Source organism: Carassius carassius, chromosome 11, assembly GCF_963082965.1.
Source record: "Carassius carassius chromosome 11, fCarCar2.1, whole genome shotgun sequence".
NCBI lineage: Eukaryota > Metazoa > Chordata > Actinopteri > Cypriniformes > Cyprinidae > Carassius > Carassius carassius.
In genome coordinates this window covers 27,847,048-27,865,433 of record NC_081765.1, presented here as the reverse complement: position 1 = coordinate 27,865,433, position 18,386 = coordinate 27,847,048, and the positions used below count along the sequence as shown (strand labels likewise).

The window sequence follows — 18,386 nt, the reverse complement described above, 5'->3', positions numbered from 1 at the left end:
CAAGACCTGCCAGGACCAGCTACACAGGAGCATCCAGCTATTTCCACTACTCCGTTATTTTGTAACATAACCCACGCGATGTGGTTTGGTTTATTAATAGCCTGACTCGGCTCTACCTCCGCTTTCAGTAATGTGAACTGCTGATGTTTATGAGAAAGAATTCGTCCAATTTTGTTACTGTGTAGATAACTGTATGCTTTGGTACTTTTATAATTTCTAAGTTCCTCGCAATCCACACCCTCAGACAAAACAAGATAATTGAATGTCAACATATGTGACTGCTGGCCATTGTTTCATATCATCAAACCAGGAGGTGGCACTGGTCAACTTCGTAGGATGTGGAACAGACAAAGTTCTCTTACGAGAGTTCTCTCGTACTGCGTCTTAGCTAAGACGCTACGGGAAAAGTCTCTTTTCACGAAATACTGAAGCAAAAAATTATCCTTAATTTAGAATTTTTGTAAAGCGCATTTGCAGCAGCACACAGCCATAGGCGAGACGGCTCGCTCGCTCATTGGCTGCTCTGCGGCAAGTGCACAGCCTATCGAGCGCAGGCTGATGCAATATCAGACCAATAAGGGCGCTCCGCGCCCTTCATGCCACTTCCCGCCGAAACGGGTGTGGCCCAACCCTATAAAAGGAGCTCGAAAAGGCTGACTCACCTGATTTTTCATCTCTTCAGCGAAGCTCACGCATCGCTGGATCACGAAGGAAGCAAGCGCCGTCTGATAGGCATCTCAGCGGAACGAGCCACTTCTGAAGCTGCTGGCCTTCGCCGCCTTCCACTGCCGTTCCTGCTGCGCTCTCCGTCGCACATATCCTTTCAGTTCTGTTATATCCAACTGTTCTTTATGCGTGTGTGTGTGTTCGCCCTGCTTCACCGGCCTCCCCTGCATCGCTTCCCGATGGGCAGCGCCCGCTGTTTGCCGCCACGTCATCCGGGGAGGTCGATCTCAGGGCCGCGTCGGGGGAAGAGGACACGCGCTCTCTGCTAGCTTCGGGCAGTGAGGGCTGGGCGAGCTCCGAGGATCTCACGCCTTCTGCTCAGAAGCCCAGCAAACGAGCTGACATCGGGAAGGAGCCGAGGCGAGTGCTCACGCTGGCCGCGACGAGTCTCGGCCTCGAGTGGTCTGCACCAGCGCCCCCCCTCTCGTTCCCGGCTGGATGGTAGTTTCCTTTCGGATGAGCGTACTTCTCAAAGCCCGCCTCATTTCTTCCTGAGCTTCACGAAGAGGTGGCAAAGGCTTGGAACGCTCCATATTCAGCGCGAACTCGTTCGTCTGTCTCACTAGCATTCTCCACACTGGATGATGCTAAAAACAGGAACTACCAGTCACTTCCGCCGGTGGAACAGGCGATAGCGACACACCTTTGGGGTGTCGCGGCAGAGGATTACGGTGAGGCCGGGAGCCCCGAAGCCAACCTAGGAAAGCGCTGGTGTACGAGCCGCCGCGGCCGAACTCTCACCTAAGCGCGCCGCTGTTTCAGTTCCAGGGATTGTGACTGTTCCAGCGTCTTTTGCAATGCGCAAGCCTGTACGGTTGCCCGCTTGCCTGCACACAAAAAAACGTTATCACGGCTACCCAGATATTTCCCGAAAAAGGTGTAATTTCTGGTGTCCCGGCCACGGCCGATGGTGCTATAAATGTAGTGACGATGCCCACTGCTCAGTGCCCATCTCCACATATAAGCACAGCCCTTCACACAGGGCTCGCGCCCATAAAAGCGACTCAGGTCGATCGCGCGCACTGCATAGTAAACGTGCCCACTTCTCAGTGCCCACAATCACTATGTCACACACGTCATGTGGTTTCTGTAAAAACGAAACCCGTGCACGTTCGTCCGGCCACGGCCGATGGTGCTATAAATGTAGTGACGATGCCCACTCCTCAGTGCCCATCTCCACATGTAACCACAGCCCTGCACGCAGGGGTATATAAGATCGACTCAGATCGGTCACGCGCACCACATAGTAAACGTGCCCACTCCTCAGTGCCCACAAACACTATGTCACACACGGCGCGTGGTTTCTGTAAAAACGAAACCAGTGCACGTACGCTCTGCCCAGGCAGACAGCGAGTCGAAAGCAGTAAATGTGCACACTTGCAGCCCACAGTTACTCGCAGACATCACGAGTCCCACGGGACCTGCTCAGCCCTCCCTCAATCGGTTAAGCGCCGGGACGGGGTAGAGGAGGAGCGATCTGCCCGCTGTGATCAGCGCGCTCCCGCCTCAAATGCCACAGGCGTAACGCCCATGTTACAGCATACCGAAGTGCCGCCGTTGCCCAGTCAACAGAGCGCGCTTCGCATCCAGCCCTTAGCCATTCATGCAGATGCATGGTCAGCGCTTCCAGGGTTTTCGGATTGGGTGCTAGGCATTATAAAGGCTACTCGCTACAGTTTTTTTCGACGCCCTCCGCGCTTTTTAGCGCGCGTCGAAACCACGGTCAAAACAGAAGTACACATACTTCGGGCCGAAATATCAAAACTGTTGAGCAAAGGGGCTGTAGAGCCTGTGTCTCAAGCTCAAAGCGAGGGGGGGCTGTATAGCAGATGCTTTCTAGTGCCCAAGAGAGACGGGGGTCTCAGGCCCATACTGGATCTAAGACAGCTGAACAAGGCATTGGTGAAACGCAATTTCAGAATGCTTACGACCAGGAAGCTCCTCGCGCATATTCGCAGAGGAGACTGGTTCATGTCAATAGATCTGAAGGACGCGTATTTTCAAATACAGATAGCGTCAAGTCACAGGCGATATTTGAGATTCGCCTTCGAGGGCCAGGCATACCAGTTTACAGTCCTGCCGTTCGGCTTGTCCGTGGCTCCTCGTACGTTTACGAGGTACATGGACGCAGCGCTCGCTCCTCTCAGACTCAGAGGCGTGCAAGTGCTGAACTATTTGGACGACTGGCTGATTCTGTCTCAATCACGAGCGGAGCTCGTGGAGCGCGGGGCCGTTTTACTCGATCACCTCGAGAAACTCGGTCTCAGTGTCAACTGGACGAAGAGTTCGCTGAACCCCAGTCAGACGATACTGTTTTTGGGTTTAGCTCTGGACTCACGTTCCATGACGGCGCGGCTGTCACCACAGCGTGCGTTGGGCATTCAGCGCGCGGCGAGTTCTCTCCGCTGCGGCGCGACCGTTTAGCTCAGAGAATGTCAGAGGATGCTGGGTCTCATGGCCTCAGCATCTCCGGTTCTGCAGTTGGGCCTGCTCCGCATGCGCCCCCTGCAATTCTGGCTGAAAGCGCGGGTACCGCGCGGAGCGTGGGTATCTGGTCGACTGCGTCTCAAGGTCAATCAGGGCTGCGTTACAGCCCTGAAACCCTGGACCGCAAACGACTGGTGTAAACCTGGGGACTTCCTGTACAGGCTGTACAGGCTGACAGAACGCCTCCTGGTTTGGGCTCAGCGCAACTTGCGCTCGCTGAGGGCAGTTCATGTGCCTGGGCTACAGAATCTGGGTCCAGACAGGCTGTCCAGAAAAAACATTCCCACGGGCGAATGGTCTCTACACCCGCAAACAGTCCGGCTGTTGTGGGAGAGATTTGGCAGGCGGAGGTGGACCTCTTCGTGTCCCACGAAAACACTCACTGCCCCGCATTCTTTTCCAAGAACGAAAGCGCGCTGTCACGGAGATGGCCATGCTGCCTGCTTAATGCTTTCCCTCCCGTCTCCCTCCTTCCGCAGGTGATAGAACGGGTGAGAGAAACGAGATGTTTAATACTGCTTGTAGCACCTTTTTGGAAGAACCAACCATGGTTCCCAGATTTAATGCGGTTAGCAGACATCGCCCCGTGGCCAGTGTCGTTGAGGAGGGACCTCCTCTCGCAGGCCAGGGGCTCGATTTGGCACCCTCAACCGGAGTTGTGGTCCCTCCATGTGTAGAGCTCCGTCGACACGATGGCTGTATGCCTCAAAGTGGTCTGTGTTCTCCAGCTGGTGTACAGCTCGGGGATGTTCACCCCTTAGTTGTGAGGTGGCGGAGGTTCTCTCCTTCCTATAGGAGCTGTTGGATAAGGGCAGAGCCCCATCCACGCTCAAAGTTTATGTGGCGGCCATCGCAGCGTTTTCTGAAACAGCGCTCGGTCAGTCAATAGGAGGGAACGATTTGGTCATCCGCTTCCTTAGAGGAGCTAGGAGGCTGAATCCTCCCAGACCTCCATCAGTCCCTATATGGGACCTTGCGGCGGTTTTGGAGGCCATGAAGGGTCCCCCTTTTGAGCCTATCCAATCGATTAGCCTCCAGCATCTGTCGTTCAAGACGGTATTCTTGTTGGCTCTCGCTTCAGTGAAGCGTGTGGGTGACCTGCACGCGCTCTCGGTGAGCCAGTCGTGCTTGGAGTTTGGGCCTAATGACTCAAGGGTCATACTCAAACCTAGGCACGGTTATGTGCCAAAGTCCCTCAACACGCTGTTTCGGGCTCAGGTTATTGCCCTGTCTGCCCTGTCGGTGTCAGGAGAGGATGGAGACTCGAGTCTTCTTTGCCCTGTTAGGGTTTTAAGAGCTTATGTGTCTCGCTCCGCTGTCTTTCGACAGACTGAGCAGCTGTTTGTCTCGTTCAGTGGACGTTCCAAGGGAATGGCTGTTTCGAGACAGACTCTATCCAGATGGGTAGTTGACGCCATAGCGTTAGCTTACGCTTCCAGGGGCCTTCAGTGCCCACTGGGCGTCAGAGCACACTCCACGAGGGGCGTCGCCTCATCGTGGGCGTGGTCTACTGGGATCTCCTTGCAGGATATATGTATGGCGGCAGGTTGGGCCTCGCCGTCTACATTTATCAGGTTCTATAACCTGGAGGTTCCCGCCTTGCAAGCAAGGCTGCTGTCGGTATAGCCGAATCAGGGCCCTGATGGGAATTCTGAGTTCGTGAGCGTTATGCGCTGCCGACTGTTATATGGGCAGCATTGCGTAAGACCCGCATTGCCACATTGGTCAGGCCTTGCCTCGACTGTGTGATGTTGTATTGCCGCATCTACGGGTGCTGCTAGATATGGGACGGAGGGCTCCCCACCTCTCCTGTCCTTGACTCTCTGTGAGTCCCTCGGGTGACTGTGCACTGTAAATCCTGGGCGTTGCTTCAGGTTTATTGGTGTGTGATCCCTGCGCGCACGGCGTTTTACATGGGGTTCCCGTAGCGTCTCAGCTAAGACGCAGTACGAGAGGACTCTCGTAAGAGAACGTACTTGGTTACTAACGTAACCTCGGTTCTCTCTAGAAGAGGGAACGAGTATTGCGTTCTCTGCCGTGCGTACGATTCACTCTGGTTCGCTTCGGCGATGAAATAAATCAGGTGAGTCAGCCTTTTCGAGCTCCTTTAATAGGGTTGGGCCACACCCGTTTTGGCGGGAAGTGGCATGAAGGGCGCGAAGCGCCCATATTGGTCTGATATTGCATCAGCCTGCCTCGATAGGCTGTGCACTTGCCGCAGAGCAGCCAATGAGTGAGCGAGCCGTCTCGCCTATGGCTTTGTGCTGCTGCAAATGCGCTTTACAAAAATTCAAAATTAAGGATAATTTTTTGCTTCAGTATTTCGTGAAAAGAGACTTTTCCCGTAGCGTCTTAGCTAAGATGCATTCCCTCTTCTAGAGAGAACCGAGGTTACGTTAGTAACTGAGTACATTACATTGGTTATGGTTTTGTTAAATAGCCTTGACCATGCTGCCACCGCGAATGTTGCCGTTGCTTGTTGACATTATGGATGTTAAAAGTAAGTAAAACCGATTACAACTGTGGTTTCAGAGCGGTCCAAAAACTCTGTAACGGCTAATTAAACGCATCTAGTTGCGAACCGGAAGTTCGAAGCATCCTACATACGCGTATGCGCAAAGCATAATGGGTAATTTCGCGTTCCATGAAAAAGGTCTATACAGAGACTGAGTCCCAATTCGCCTACTTATACTACGACCTAAAAGTATGTACTTTTTTTGTGAGGAAAAAGTACATACTTTTGAGTGTGTAGCAATAGAGTATGCACGTTCTGGGACATACTTCGATGACGTCATGCAACGTGAACAACAACGTGGTTGCCTAGTTACGCACACCACAACTGTTAACGTTTCATTCATTCTTGTATGTCCAATAAAATTTTATTTACTATTCCCATCTTTTTTTCTCATCGTTTTTTTTCACAATACATTTTACAATGTGTTCTTCTACCAAGTTGAGGAGTGAAGAAGCAGGGCGGCGTCGTCGTAGAACCAAACGCAGGTCGTTTGTGAGGCGGCTGGTTCTGACGTTCATGTGCAATGTGTGTAACGAAAGCTTCTTATTTTAAAGTTCAAATATTTAAAGTTTATAGTATAACTATAAAAAAGCTGAGGGCGCATCTCCGCTGCTGCATCCGGCTGCCATGTTTACATCACCGCAAAGCCATCGCAAAGCTCCTCCCTCCCGCATGCAATGGGTTGTGGGCAATATTAGCACTTAGAGTGTGCATTGATCTGCACTTCGAATTCTAACCGGAAATAGTAGACCATCCGGGTATCTTTGGAATACTCTTTTCAACATACTACGATTTGGGACGTACTAATTCTAGTTTCGCATACTATTTAGGATGGATAGTATGTGAATTGGGACTCAGCGGTGATGGATGCAACAGGTGTACAGAGTGAATGTGTGAGTGGGTGACACTGATGAGTCCGGGAGAATAGAAGTGGTGCCCTCTGGTGGTGAGAGGGAAGACCACCGGGTCCGGACTCATGACAAATAGAATAACAATAATGAGAAATAAATTTTGCAATTCTGAGATAAAAATCTTAACTATGAAAAATGAAGTCAAAATTATTAGTCACAAAAATGAAAAATAAAGTTAAAGATAATATATTCAGCATTGTAAACTATAAGGTCGCAGTTACAAGAAACAGTCTTCATTTTGAAACCTCACTATATGAGATACTGTATTAAGGCAATTATGAGGAGCTGCCTTTTCATTTTTTTTTCCATCTTGAATTATGTATGAATTTTAAGTCATAACTTCTGTTCAAAACATTTAGCAAAGCTTAATATATGATGCGTATGAATGGTACCCTGTATTGGGAATCACGGAAATATAAGACTGCAAAAAAACTGTGCGGTAACATCTGAAAACAAGAGAGGGAGAAAAAAACAACAACAACAACAGAATATAGTCAACTCACACTGCTGCTGGAAATAAATAGAGCTGTGTTTGCACATATATGTATGCAATAACTGAATGTGTCAGGGAACACTGTAAAATATGCTTGTATGAATAAGCTTGTGTAGGATGTCTATAAAATCAAAGCCAAATGCCTGGCTTTGGTTTCTGGAGCACTGAGATGAGTGTGTGTGTGTGTGTGTGTGTGTGTGTGTGTGTGTGTGTGTGTGTGTGTGTGTGTGTGTGTGTGCACCCGTTTAATGCCCTGCCTTTAGAATCAGTCAGGCTGCATCAGCATCAAAGTGAATCATTAGTGGCAGAGGAAAGTATTGCAAAAGCAAGCTTGAACAGAAACAAACAATCCATGTGCTGTTGAAAAGCATGACCATTTAACAAAATACATTCTGCTCAAGACCGGATCAAAGTGGCAATCATTCTAGAATTCAAGGCATTGGTGGTTCTGTTGGAGAAGTTTTGTGAGGCTATTTAAATGATCAAATAAAGTGTTTTTCCTTTCACAGAATACTTAAAACCTCCCACTTCCAGAGCTTTCGGGGACATGACTAGTCCCAGACTATTTTATTTAGATACATGAATACAAGACAGCAAGACTATTTGAAAGGTAATTCCTATTAGCCATTATTGCACATACTTTATTTATCCTTCCATTTCATGTCACTGTACACATCGTGTGCAGTTGCAGATTTGCTAAACTTATAAATTATCCACATCACATACTGTTTATCGTAGGTGCATTTCTTTTCTTGACACAATGTCTTACCAAAACCATATTTGGTTATTGTACAACATTCAGATTTTCACTGTGGACAGAAAAAAAAGAAAAAAAAAATTATAATGTTGGTAACAGTTTGGGAACCCATTTACTTCTATAGTTGTTTTGTCCATGCTATGGAAGTCAATGGGAGCTGAAACTCTAAGAAAAAAAAAACATACAAAAGTGTTGCTTTTAAAAAGTATCACCCCAGTGACAGTTTTGTACCATTTTTTCTGACTGAACCAACATTCTTCAAAATATCTTCTTTTGTATTTCACAAAAGAAAAAGTCACCAGTCTCCTCCCTCTAGTGAAATGGCCTAGAGCCTTCACAAACAACAGAAGGGTTTTACAAGACCTCACAGCTCTGAAATAAATGACATAGTGCATAAAAAAATGATGGCGAGTGTCTACGCTGTATGAGAAAGAACTACAACAATCCTCAGAATATTACACAAGGCTCATCTTGATTTTCAGTTCCAGCGGGCTGGCTCATTTTTCTGTACAATAGGCTACATCTCAAGATCTTGTGTACAGATATCCAAACAAGTTTTAAATTCCAATGAGCTAAACACTGGCAGCAATATGTTTGCATGGTTGTGCTTTTCACATAACAAATCCACAAAGCAGAATTCATATTGGAAAGCATTTTCAAGATTTGGTAAATATTGCGAGAGGAAATCTGACAGTAACACAGGGCTTGACAATAATGATGGCCGGATGGCCTGGGGTCAGTGTGAGAGAGATTCGAGGCAGCTGATGGGACTGACTGTCACTTGCCTGATCAGACCAGATCTGTTTTGACATTAGTTGATCCTGTTTTTTGTAAATTATAAATAAATTTATTTATTTATTTATTTTATATATATATATATATATATATATATATATATATATATATATATATATATATATATATATATATATATATATATATGTATGTATATGTGTTTATGTGAAATCCTAGAAATAAAAAAGATTACAGTACATAATCTTCATTTTATTAATATGATACATATTTCTCAATATTAATTTAATATTTAATACACACATATAAATATAATAATACATGAATTATTAAAAAAATATTTTTTACAAATGCTTAAAAAAAAAGTGTCAATTTGAAGTGTTTATGATGTTACAAAATCTGAACCACCAGAAATCCTTACAGCTGAGCTCTGTAAGTAAATAAATAATTATTGACCTCCAAGATGTAATGTGATGTTTTTATGACCGCACATGTTCATGCACAACCCCGCTGTGCTGGGTTCAAAACATGAATCACTAAAAGACATAAAAAGTGAGCTACTGAAATGGCAATAATTAGGTCGGTTTTACAGTCAATTATAACATGCTTTAGATTTAAAAGGACTACAAAAGGACTCTTACAATGGAGTTACACAACACAAATTAAGTGCCAGAGGAGTCACTGCACTCCGCTCATTCAAATGCATTCTGTAACTGGTAAAACAGTCATTGCAATGATGTTTAGATAAGTTGCATATGGTCATTGGAGTCATGCTCTGCATACATTAATTCAATTAGTTACCAAATCTCTAGGTTTGCATGCAAGCAAGAAAAAAAAATAATCCAAGCTCCCACAAACAAACACAAGTGAATGTGCTCAAGATGCATACTATGAATACATGAATTCTAAAGAATGACAAATTAGAGTCAAGACCACACAACACACCAGACGGAGTTATTCTGAAACAGGAGTGAAATAGTCCATCATAAATCAGGCTTTGACTGCACTGGAAACATTAACTATGAAAAACAGGGGACTCCAGTCCCTGCTGAGCCGATAATGGTGGCACTGAGATGTTAATAAGAGTAATCTGCATGTGCCCTGCATTCACTCATCCCGCAGTCACAGATGGGCTTGCCTTTAATGTGTGCCCAGATGACAAGAGCATCATTTAAGCCAAATTACCAGCAGCCGAGACAGGAAGCACTCCAGCATGTTAACTACACACAAGCCTCTTCATCCATCCTACCCACGTATACAGTTTTTATGTCTTTTGCGCCATATTTCTTATATTTTTTCTCATGCAACCTTGACTTTCACAGAGAAACTTCATAAAAAAGGAGACGCTCTGAGAAAGAAGAACATTTTACTGCTGTCACTCACTGAGAAACAGAGTTCATGGACATGTGGAGAGCTTATATTGTGAAACATTTTATACTGTTCTGTAGGTTTATTCACATGAAACCTGTCCAGAACACGTCAAGCTCATATTTCACACCAAAAACAAAACAAACAAACAAATGAATAAATTACTCCAGTGTTTAGTGTCACTTGATCCTTTAGAAATTGTTCTAATATCCTGATTTAGTGCTCAAGAAATACTCTTTACTATCAATGCTGAAAACAGATCTGCTGCTAAATATTTTTAAAAGAAAACGTCTCAAGGTTACGTATGTAACCCTAGTTCCTTGAAGGAACGAGACGCTGCATCGAAATGCTTTTGGGGGGAACGTCCCTGACGAGACCGACTCTGAATATCGTGTGCAATCAGTCCATCGGAAAGGCGTGACGTCACGGGCGGGGTGACGTAGCGACCAGGAAGCTATAAAAGCACGTGCCGTGCAGCTGGCTTCAGCTTCGAGTAGGGAAGCAAGCGCCGGCAGGGGTGCCGGGAGTATGGCTCTGCGACGCAGCGTCTCGTTCCTTCAAGGAACTAGGGTTACATACGTAACCTTGAGACGTTCCTTTTCAGGAACTCGAGCTGCGTCGAAACGCTTTTGGGGAACGATGTGCCCACGCTGCCAGACTTCCAAATCCCTGCCTAGTGTGTAGTCAAAAGAGCACAGCTAAGACGAGAGAACAGAAGAGCCCGGCGTGGCTCGCATGTCAAGATCGTAAAATCGGACAAATGTGGAGGGCGTGGACCACCCCGCAGCGTTGCAGATGTCCAAGAGGGACACACCTGCTGAGAAGGCCTTGGAGGCCGCCATACTCCGAGTAGAGTGAGCCTTGGCCCCCAAAGGAGGGGGAAGACCAGAGGACTCATAGGAGACGTTGATAGCCTCGACTATCCAACGACTAAGGGTCTGCTTGGTGGCAGGAGAACCCTTGTTAGAAGGACCGCACTGGACACATACAGTTTAGCTTCTCTTGGTCTGGCTCCCAAAAGGGAGGAGGACAGAAGGCCTGCAGTACAATAGGTTGTGGTGTAACAGAGGGAACCTTCGGAACGTAACCCGCTCGAGGGTATAAGAATGCTTTGGCCATACCAGGGGCAAAGTCTAAGTAGGTAGGGGCCACCGAAAGGGCCTGAAGATCTCCAACTCTCTTTAGTGTGGTGATTGCCAGTAACAGGGCAGTTTTAAGTGTCAGATGTCTATCTGAGATATCTTGTATTGGCTCGAATGGAGCTTTACAAAGAGCCTCTAGAACCACAACCAAATCCCAGGGGGGAACACAGGATCGTACTGGAGGTCTCAGCCTCAGCGCACCGCGGAGGAAACGTGTAACTAGGGGGTGTCTACCCACTGACTGACCATTGAAAGGGACGTGGAAAGCAGCTATGGCCGCCACGTAAACCTTTAAGGTGGAGCGGGATAACCCCGCAGAGAGCCTGGCTTGTAAAAACTCCAGAACTGTACCAACTGGGCAGTCTGCTGGGTCAAGCTGGCGGTCTCTGCACCATGAAGTGAAGAGCTTCCACTTCAGGGCGTACAGTTTCCTCGTAGAGGGAGCTCTGGATTGGAGTAGGGTCTCAACAACCTCGGTTGAGAGACCAGCTGCTAACAGCTGTGCCCCCTCAGGGGCCACACCCACAGCTTCCACAACTCCGGGCGAGGGTGAATTATCGTGCCCTGCACCTGTGAGAGTAGGTCTGTCCTGATCGGTATCTCCCACGGAGAGCCGTCGAGGAGCGAGACTAGATCTGAGAACCATACTCGGCCCGGCCAGAACGGGGCTACTAGTAGTAGACGGGCCCCGTCCCGGCGTACTCTCGCCAGAACTCCCGGGAGCAGAGCGATAGGGGGAAAAGCGTACAGACGAAGCCTCGGCCAGGTCTGTACCATAGCGTCCAGTCCCAGAGGAGCTGGATGAACTAGAGAGAACCAGAGGGGACATTGCGATGTCTCCTGAGTCGCAAAGAGGTCCACCTGGGCTGTACCAAATACTCTCCATATCTGCTTCACCACCTCGGGGTGAAGCATCCATTCCCCGGGCCTCGGCCCCTGTCTCGACAGTATGTCTGCTCCCACATTCAATCTCCCAGGAATATACACTGCTCTGATCGAGAGGAGTTTGCCCTGGGACCACAGAAGGATCTGGTGTGCCAGCTTGTACAAGGGGCGCGAACGCAGACCCCCCTGGTGATTGATATAAGAGACCACTGATGTGTTGTCGGTGCGCACCAACACATGGTGACCTCTCAGGTCTGGGAGGAAATATTTCAATGCTCGATAGACCGCTAGTATCTCTAGGCAATTGATGTGCCATGTTAGATGGCGACCACTCCACAGACCGCGGGCAGGGTGGCCACTCATGACCGCACCCCAACCGGTGAGGGACGCATCTGTCGCTAGCGTTACACGGCGACAAGGAACTCCCAGCACCGGGCCCTGATTCAAGAACCAAGGTTTCCTCCACATGTCTAAGGCACGAAGGCACCGCCGCGTGACCTTGATAACTCGAAGTGGATTTCCCCTCGGGGAAAAGCCCTTGGACTTGAGCCACCACTGTAGGGGTCTCATGTACAGCAGGCCAAAATGTATCACGTTGGACGCAGCTGCCATCAGCCCTAACAATCTCTGGAATTGTTTGACAGTGAGTGACTGGTCTTCTTTGACTCTCTCGACTGATGTGAGGATCGACTCGATCCGAGCAGGAGACAAGCGTGCCTGCATCGTGGTCGAATTCCACACTCCGCCTAGATAGGTGGTTCTCTGAACTGGAGAAAGTACACTCTTCTTGGCGTTTAGTCTCAAACCCAGCTCCCCCATGTGTGCGAGAACGACATCTCGATGTCGAGCCGCCATCTGCTCTGATTGAGCTAGGATCAACCAATCGTCGATATAATTTAAAATGCGGATGCCCTGCATACGGAGGGATACCAGAGCCGCATCCATACATTTCGTGAACGTGCGGGGTGAGAGTGCGAGGCCAAAGGGAAGTACTCGATATTGATAAGCTTTGCCCCCGAAAGCGAACCTCAGAAACTTCCTGTGTTGTGGAAGGATGGATATGTGGAAGTATGCGTCTTTGAGATCTATTGTGACAAACCAGTCCTCGGATCTGATTTGAGCTACAACCTGGTTGACAGTGAGCATCTTGAACTTCAGTGACATAACTGAGCGGTTCAGGAGACGTAAGTCTAGGATCGGACGCAACCCCCCATCCTTCTTTGGAACTATGAAATACCGGCTGTAAAATCCGGATTCCCTGTCTAGAGGAGGGACCACCTCGATGGCCTCCTTCCTTAATAGGGTATTCACTTCTTGTTCCATAACCAGAGCCTGCTGGGGGCCGACCACAGTCGGTGTAACCCCGTTGAACTTCGGTGGTGGATGACCGAACTGAATGCAATAGCCTCTTTCTATTGTACGCAGGACCCATTGAGATACATTTGGCAGTAGCTTCCACGCTGCTAAATAATCTACTAAGGGAATCAGTCTCTCGAGACTGACCTCTGGTGTAAGAGGCCCCCGAAGGGGCGGCGAGCATCCCAGCTCCGCTACGCTCACGGGCGGAAGTAACTGGGGGTGGCGCTCGCTGGAGGCCGCTGCGCCCTGAAGCTCTGGCAGGGTTGGCAGACCGACCTCCTGAGGGTACTGAGGTGAGATGGGCACCGTGTAATGTGTAGTGAACCGCGCTCTACCCCAGCAGGGGCTACCCTCTGGATCCTGGCGTCAGGATCTTTTCGTCGAGGACTTCCGGGCTTCGATGACAGATCTTAAATCGGTTTTCGCCCTAGAAGCCCCCGACTCAGAGCGTCGTTGCCCTCGGTCCCGACGTGGGGGAGCACGAGTGGCGACGCTCTGCTTTTGCGCTTCCCGGTGTGAGGAGCCGGTATGTGGCGTGGTCATCTCCCGCCCAGATGCACCACGAGAGCGACGAGGGAGGAAACTCTGGAACGCCGCCGCCTGCTTGTGTGCCTCCTGGAACCTGTCGACGACAGTATTAACTGTGTCGCCGAACAGGCCCGAGGCTTGAAGCGGGGCGTCCAGGAGGCAGACCCTGTCTCGTTCTTTAATTTCTGACAGGGTCAGCCAAAAAATGCCTCTCCGCGGCCACTAAGGCTGCCATAGACCGCCCAATTGCGCGAGCGGTCTCCTTAGTGGCGCGGAGGGAGAGATCAGCGGTCTTTCTGAGTTCTTCAATATCTTCAGACTTAATCCCCTCCCCCTCATCGACATCTCTCAGCAGGTCAGCCTGATAAGCTTGCAGGACTGCCATAGTATGAAGGCACGCCCCAGCCTGACCTGCTGCCACATAACCTTTGCCCACTAGCGATGATGTAACTCAAAGCGGCTTAGTGGGCAATGTCGGAGCCTTTAGAGACGAGGCCGAACCGGGTGACAGATAGCCCGCGAGCGTCTGTTCAACCCGTGGCATCGCTCTATAACCACGCTCTCCCAGCCCCATCACGTTGCCATAATATAGTGAATCAGGGCCAAAGAGGCGGGTCGAATACGGGTGATTCCATGATCTCGATAACTCATCATGGAGATCGGGAAAATACGGAAGGCTCCGACGTGGAGGTGGTTGCTTCAGCCGCAGAAAGCGTTCGTCTAATTTGCTTCTCTGCGGCTCAGTCTGTTTCTCAGCAGGCCAGTCGATTTTTAATTTATCTACTGCACGCGTGACCACCTCCAAAAGCTCCTCATACTGGGGCGACAGGGGTGGCGAATCCCCAGCAACAGTCTCCACATCGACCTCCTCGGAGGACGAGAGGTGAAGAGCTGATCCCTCACCCTGGGGGGAAGAAACCGACGAGCGTGCTTCCGAACCCAGGGTTTGGGCGCCGGATCTGGCAGATGAGGAAGGAGATAAGGACTGGCCCGTCTCCATTCCTTCTAACAGATCCACCTGCGTACCCCACGAGTGCAGCAGCCGCTCTGCCTCGGCAGAAGCGGGGCCAGCACCGCGAGGAACGCTGGTGAAGGCTCCCTCCTCGAAGAGAGCCCTCCGGGATCGAAGCGTCCACATTGGCAAACGTCCGCAATGCAGGCAGTCGGCCCCCTCGAGAGCCGACTCAGCGTGCTTCGATCCCAGGCAAGCCACGCACAGCCTGTGTGTATCCCCGCTCGTAATGTAGCGAGGGCAGGGAGGAACACACAATCTGTAACGTGGCTTGGAATCGCCCTTCAAATGTTTGGTTTTTTGCTTCTGCTTAGGCATATTGAGCTGTTTTAGCAATCTTTTTAAGCTAAGGGACAGACAACAATAAATAGGACCAACAGGACAGACTTTTGACATGCACACACAGAGCGCTTGCTGACAGATTCGAAGCTGAAGCCAGCTGCACGGCACGTGCTTTTATAGCTTCCTGGTCGCTACGTCACCCCGCCCGTGACATCACGCCTTTCCGATGGACTGATTGCACACGATATTCAGAGTCGGTCTCGTCAGGGACGTTCCCCCCAAAAGCGTTTCGACGCAGCTCGAGTTCCTGAAAAGGAACCATGATTTTCTTTTTTCAGGACTGTTTGGAAGTACAGCATTTATTTGAAAAACAAATCTTTTGTAACACTGTGAAAATACTTTACTTTAGATCAATGAAATATTTCCATGCTGAATACGAACCACAAAACTTATAAACAGTAGCATATAAAAATATTTTGTCACCATTAAGAATAAACATAATCACTGTCACAATACAGAAATGAGATGTTATGGGAAAATATGTTTAATTACAATATCATTTTTATTTTGATAGAGAAAAAAAACTACTGTATTACAGTAATGAGTATTTAATGAGAATTACCAACTAGACACGTTGTGGAAGCTTAAATATTATATAATTAAAAATACATTTTCTTTCATATTAATATATTCCTAATTTTAATATTATTAAATATTAATTATTATTTTAATGATCTAACTAAATTAAAATGCAAAAAAAAGAAAAACAGAATCAAGACATAAAATGAAATAACTATTGAAGTTTTCTAGAATCACAAAATGAATAGTGATAATTAATATACCTATATTAACATAATGTATATACCCATTTCCCAGTTTTTGTTAATAATATAGTTAAATGTAATACATAATTGAAGCCCCCCCCCCCCCCACTACATAGCATAATATTAACAGAACTACTATGTAGGGGGGGCTTCAGGTCAAAAAAAGGTTGAGAACCTCTGCATTATGGTAATGCAAATTTGGTGAGAAACTAGTGTTTAATTTAAATAACTTAGTTCTGTTTAATGTCACAATTAAAAACATCCCTGTGATTTTGGGGTGAAAAGTGATCTACACCTTATATCTGTGTACATACAATAGCTGTGTTATAATGAAAGGACATATGAATAGATTCAGTGTCAGTGTTGGTTAAAATGGCTCTCCCATCCAATCCAAAGCATTTCTCAGCATCTAAGTGAAGCCTATCAGGGTGAGCTCGGCGTTGGCATCCCCTATCGCCACCAACATGAGCCAGCATGTGACACAAACTCTCAAAGGTTCATGCAAGTTATTTTTAATGCACTATTCCGCAGTCCTTACACTGATTGCCCTTGAGCAAAAGCTGCCACTGTGGCAAAACTACTTGCACTGACAAAGGACAAAAACTCCCTTGAGAGTTGCCGCTGAGGTGTCTGAGACAGGTCGGTGGGAAGGAAATAACTGTGACGCAACATCACGCACTGGCGGAAACCTCTGGACCTACCCATGGTGACAGATGCAAACACACACGCATCCACCATTAATATTCATTACGATAGCATTCGCTCCGTCAGAATCGACCAGGCCCTGAACTGCAAGCACAGTCAGCGAGAAAGTCTCACGTCACACAGGCTAAATATATCTCAGTCATAATTTGCCATACTACTACAAATGACTCTCTCCTTTAGAAACATGCTTATAACATTCAATGGGGAAAAAATCTATCTATATGCTGTGCACTTTGAATTCAGCACAGAAATAAACCCACTTGCTTCAAGGCCTACAACAGTCAGCGAAAGCTCCCAGCCGAATGCATGCTGATTCATCAATAGACTGCCAACGCAAAAGGTCATCCCATTTCCCATAATGACATTTCCTGTCAAAAATGGACTGTGGGCCTGAGAAGAACCTGCAAGGATTAGTTTAGTAAGATTATAAGGATTAGAAGGGGTTCTACAGAAAAAAGGCACGGTACTCACCAGAGTTGCAGAAAGTTGTGGAGCTCAGGACATAAATGGAGAGATTGGCCAGACGAAGAGGGGAAGAGAGCGCAGCTGTGTCGCTGTGCGGATCAGTTCATCAACCTTTAGATTTCTTTCCAGGTTGATAACCGGCCCATTCTGAAGGCAAAAGGGCAAATCAAAACAACACACTGTTGTCATGTCAGTTTCAGCCACGTTTGACAGTCACGCGAGGCTGTTATACCTTCACCACATCAGGGTCTCTGTGTAGAGAAAGGGGGCTTGCCTCAAGAGCACGGGTGAAATCACACAAGCCATATGTGTGCCTATTTACTTTTCTCATGGTTAACTGAATCTTTCATCAGGAACATCTCGCAAAAAAGGCCAAAAACATCGGCTTCTATTTAATGTCAAACATTTCTGTGAATGTTAAACCAAAATAAAAAGTCTTTTGAGATTTATTAAATTGTGTCACTAACCAGAGAGGGATCCCAGAAATCTCTTGGGTTTTCTCTTCCAGGTCATGTGACCACGTGCTGCCACACTTCCAGAAGACTTGAGGGACTTCTGTCTGTCCAGTGTACCTCACCTTTTAAAAAGATGTAGAGGTGTACATGTCCAAATCCATGTATTTGCCGATTTCATTACAATTGAATGAAAATCGATGCATTACCAGAGCAACTCCTTACCGTTTCTCTGTACAGGAGGTCTATTTTTAAATTAGTTTTTGAAGGTTTTCTTCTGCTCTTCCCAACCAAGATTCTGGAAGAAAGACAGGGAAAAACATATGCATCTTATTTTAAGTAATAACTAAATGTTGTAGTTCAGTTCCATTCAATGGTGTCTTTAACGATACAAATTAGATTTAAAAATATTTCTGGTAAAATATTATTGAGAAATATGATAAATATATAATACATTGTTTGTAAAGACAGAAATCGCATTATCATCTCACAGTGTCACATGTTTTGTGAATTTTACATTGGTTTGAGCAGATGTTATTTTTGCCATGCCCTTGTTGACTCAAAAAAAACAAGAGGGGCTTTATTTGGAAATATTTCAGATTTAGTTTTCTACGAAAAAATTTTCAAATCAAATATGAAGAAATTGATATATTAAGTTTAGTACACAAATACAAATATTGTTTATTATTATAATAATTTTTATATTATACATTATTTTATAT

The 18,386-nt window shown here is 47.2% G+C and overlaps 1 protein-coding gene across 10 annotated transcripts in view; it reads right to left on the bottom strand.

Annotated features, from left to right (window-relative positions):
• The window catches only part of LOC132153137 (poly(rC)-binding protein 3), a 70,640-nt gene that overhangs the window by 34,936 nt on the left and 17,318 nt on the right, over positions 1-18,386 (bottom strand). For all 10 annotated transcript variants that reach the window (XM_059562423.1, XM_059562421.1, XM_059562428.1 and 7 more), the window contains exons 2-4: positions 17,890-17,962; positions 17,680-17,789; positions 17,219-17,359 (exon numbers count right to left, since the gene is read on the bottom strand). The gene's annotated coding sequence lies outside the window, so the exon portion shown is untranslated. The remainder of the gene's footprint in view (positions 1-17,218; positions 17,360-17,679; positions 17,790-17,889; positions 17,963-18,386) is intronic.